The following is a 5,000-nucleotide window of genomic DNA, read 5'->3' as shown; positions in this document are numbered from 1 at the left end:
ACTTCGATACTGTGGAAGACTTTGAGGAGTTTGTAAACCCACAAAAGGACAAGAAGTAACTGGACAGATAAGTAAATGTAATTGTAACCAATGGTGATTGAAATTTTGAACCTCTAGCTCGAATACAAGAATATGTCTTGTCGTAATAATGGTTTGACACAAATACCATTCTTCAATTTGTCAGACCAAGAATTTTGTAATTTAATTGGTTCCTGCACCCCCAGCCTGTCCGAAAGACTCGGTGATAATATTGATCTTTTGAATGTGCTCCCTAATCCTGACAAACATGATGAAAGGGATTCTGACCTTATGCTTATTCCTCCATGCTCAGAATACTATGAAACCTCCAAATTAAATAAGTTACTCTGAATTCATCTTACAGCTGTAAGATTTGCTTTAGTATATTCCACTGCAATATTAAAAGTCTACCAAAAAATCTTCCTATGTTAGAAGATTGGTTATACTCTTTAGAAAGAAAACCTGACATATTAGCCATCTCAGAAACAAAGCTGAGCAGCAAATCTATAAATTTATTAACATTGATATACCCCAGTACCATTTTTTCACACTGACTCTGAAACAGCTGCTGGGGGTGCTGCTCTTTATATATCTAACAATTTAAAGGCCATACCCAGGGCAGATATAAAGTTTACTATGCCTCTAGTTGAAATCCTGTTGGGCAGAAATTATTGCTAACAATAACAAACCGAATATTATTATAGGATGCATATATAGACATCCTTCAGCTAATATGCCAGGTTTCACACAAGAACTACAAAATATAATCAAAAGTTTAAGTAATAGGAAACAACATGTCTATATAATAGGAGATGTAAATGTAAATTTCCTGAAGTAAAATGAGCATGCCACCACTGAAGATTATCTTAATATGCTGTACTCTTAGACTAACAATTTTCTCCCACTCATCACTAAACCCACTAGACTCACAGATCACTCTTCCACCTTAATTAATTGATCATATTTATACTAATGCTCCCATTGAAAATACTACTTCTGGTATCGCTCTAGCTGACATATCACTCTAGCTGACATATCTGACCATTTGCCTGTTTTCTGCATCTGTAATGCACCCACTTCTAAAAACAAGCATATAACATATTATAGAGATTATAGTAACTTCTGCAAAGAACAATACTTAGCCGACATCAGTCAAATCAACTGGCCAGATTTATACTCCACCTCCACTGATCTCCATGAGATAACTTGTGCATGTATAAACAAAATGAAAGATATTGTCAATAAGCATGCCCCTTTAAAAAGAGCAACCAATTCTAAAATGAAACAACTTAACAAACCCTTGTTAACACAGGGGCTTTTAAAATCAATTAAAAGGAAACAAAGGATGAATAAATCACATTTTTTCAGCAAAAATTCAATGAAGATAAAAGAGTGAAAACAATACTCCCATCTACTTAACAAAATGAAGGCTAAAGCCAAAGATAAATGTTATAACCAATATTGTCAGCTGTACAAAGAAAACCTGAAAGAAAGATGGAAGCTTATTGGTACAATCATTAAAAGGAAAGCTAAAGTTAAATCAAACTGCTCTTCTAGGATCATAAGAAATAGTAAGATCTATACTAACGAACTCGATATTGCTAACCAATTTAATCAGCACTTCACTACAATTGGCCCTACCCTTGCTAGTGCAATTAAGCCTATCTATGATAACCCCACCAAATACATGCGTAATAGTCCCGCAAATAGTTTTTACTCATCAGCTGTCACTGAAGAATATGTGGCTCAGTTATTCTCAAATCTAAATGAAAGAAAGGCTTCATTGGATATTCCTAACAAGTTAGTAAAACTTGCTAGCCATGAATTATCTTTAACCTTTCTCATATATTTACAATCAGTCAATCATACAAGGTATTGTGCCTAATGTACTTAAAGTTTCAAGAGTAACTCCAATATTCAAATCTGGGGATGCAACAGATCCTGCAAATTACAGACCCATAACAGTTTTATCACCATTTAGTAAAATCCTAGAAAAAATTGTCAATGATCAGCTTTTCTCATTTATAGATAAATACAATATCTTGTTCAAATACCAGTTTGGGTTTAGAAAAGACCATTCTACTGAGCTTGCTATTTTAGAAATAACTGACATCCTTAAAACCTCAATTGACAACAATCTCATTACATGCGGGGTCTTTCTAGATTTTCCCAAAGCCTTCGATACTGTCAACCATGAGATACTGCTAAGGAAATTACAAAAAAATGGAGTACGTGGAAAAGTTCTAGATTGGTTCACAAGTTACCTTACTAAAATAACTCAATATGTGAAACTAGGTAATATTGAATCTGAATTTCTCCAGATTGTTGTGGAGTTCATCAAGGATAAACCCTTGGGCCACTATTTCTTCTGTACAATATGATCTTGCTAACTCTTCAGACATGCTTTCCTTTCGACTTTATGCTGATGATGCTAATATCTTCTATGCTACTAAAACATCAAAAGATCTTGACGCAGTTATGAACTCAGAACTTCAGAAAGTAATTAACTACCGGTATTGCAATCTCAATAAGTTGTCTATTAACATGAGGAAAACAAACTTTATGATAATAACATCTCCACAGAAGCCAACTATACACAGTATTAATATCTTAAACATTGAACGCAAAACTAGTATCAAATATTTAGGCATTTATTTAGATGAGCATTTGAATTGGTAAACTCAAATAGCACATGTACAAGGCAAACTGACTAAAAACCTTGGAATCCTAAACCAATTACAGAACTACCTGAATTTAAAGATGTTACGACAACTGTACTATACACTTATTTACCCTTATCTTAATTACGGCGCAATGTGTTGGGGCAACAATTATCAGACTAATTTATAAGATCTGTACTAAGCAAAATACATGTAAATGCATCCGTAGTATTTTTTTTGCAAACAAACAAGAGCCCTCTTTCCCATATTACCAAATCCTTGAAGTTTTAAAATTTGAAAATATTGTTAAATTCAAAACCTGCTCACTGGCATTTCAATTATACAACAATCTTCCATAGCAACTGTCCACTCCTATAACACCAGAAATTCTGCTAAGCTTAATTTTTACCGACCACAAGTTAGAACTAACATAGGCAAATTTACTTTTAAGTACTCTGCTTCTGTCATGTGGAAAACTGTGCCCTTGGCACTAAAAAAAGCAAAAACATTTAACAAGTTTAAGAAGCTTTATAAGGCCCACCTAATCTCTTGTCAATCAAATAATATATGTTCTGTTTAATGGTCAAATGTATAGCACGTAACTACTTAATAATAATAATGGAGCTTGTTTAAAATATAATAATAGTAATAATAATAATAATAATAATAATAATAATAATAATAATACTAATAATTGTCTTATATTTTTTGTGTTTGTTACCGCTGTTGTTGTTGATGACGTGTCGTTCTTTTCTTTTGTTTTTGTTTGTCGTTGTTGCTGTTGTTGTTGTCCTTTTGTTTGTATGTTCCTTTTAATATTTTTTCCCCCTTTTGCTAAGCTTGTCCTGTATAGATTTCTCACGTTGTTCAGTATATCTCTAACATGCTTAAGTTATATACATTTAATTTTCTTCTGTACATTAGTCCTAGGCTCTACAATTTTTTTTTTCTATATCCCACCCAGTAAAGCTCAGTGTCATTTCTTCGTTTACTTAAAAGTAGGTTGTGGTCAACTAGAAAGCCTTCGCTACTTTGACCACCAGACACATTTTATAACCTGTACTGTAATTATTTTATCTTGTAACCATGTGTTGTGACTATACTTTTCTTTCTATGTTAATGTTATGTAAATAGTGTGAAATAAATGAACCATGAACCATGAACCATGAAACACAATGGCATGGTAATATCATTATTTTGTTTTGTAGTTTCACTTTTGAGTAAAGCTCTTGCAATACCAAAACCAAAGAGAGCCTTACAGAAATAAGAGAAATTTCAAAGAACAGTTGTTAGCACTCGAGGAAAAAAGTCATGCTGTTGAGACAAGTGAAAATTGGGGAAAAAGCCCTATTTGTTTTGAATTCAACATGTTTTTTTGGCATAACAACACAATTGTTTGAAATACGAGCAGCACCAGGAAAAACTTTAATTCAGCTGAGGCTACAAGACATCTCCAAATATCTTTTGACGCTAAAGGTCATGTTCAGATATCACTAGGCCATCTTTGAAACCTTTTTTCACCTGCAGAAATCTTTAGGTGAGTACACCAGGATAATGTCAAGAACAAGTTCAGAAATATTGGGAAATGCTCAAGTTTCTTTTTAGCAGCTGTTGCAAGATTTTCTAAGCAGTTTAAACTGACAAAAACCAGAATCCTCTCTAATTTTGAAGAGAGCTTTGTGGACAACGTTCGCTGTGGAGCTCTATAAACAAATGGCAGATACCCAGAACAAATGTTTGCAAGATGATTACAATACAGCCATGATTCTGAGAGCCTGGACAATTGAGAAAATGAGAGTTTTCAAGACATCAACTTAACTGAAAAGATGATCACACGCAGTAGAAATATGTCCTCCATGGTTTCTGATATATTTTATAGTGGTTTTCAATCAATTTTCAGTCTGTGGGCAACTTGGCAAAAATAGGCCAATGATGGAACTACTGCAATTCTCTGCAACAATTTCTATTTTTATGAAGGAATCAGTACCGTAAGGAAATTCCAATGTAATTGAAAAGACGTGCTGAAAATCAAGTTTGAATGTAAAAATAAGAATATGACAGCACAAACACCCTTAGGAAGTTCATACAAACGTCTATAAACAAGTGACAAGTCAAAGACCACTATCTAAGTTGGCTATTAAACTCACTGAAAATGCCTCCTTTTTGATAATTAAACTTCTGATGCCTTAAATACAAAAAAAAAAAACAAAGCAGATTCAGAAGGAAGGTGTAAAATTCAACACAGTCAGTGATTGCAACAATCTTGATAAATGAAATTAAAGATGTTTGCAGTGTCACAATATATGCATACTGCAATATATG

This window comes from Montipora capricornis, chromosome 10, assembly GCF_036669925.1.
Source record: "Montipora capricornis isolate CH-2021 chromosome 10, ASM3666992v2, whole genome shotgun sequence".
In the NCBI taxonomy this organism is placed as follows: Eukaryota; Metazoa; Cnidaria; class Anthozoa; order Scleractinia; family Acroporidae; genus Montipora; species Montipora capricornis.
The sequence above is the reverse complement of the archived record's forward strand: the minus strand, read 5'-3'. Positions refer to the sequence as shown.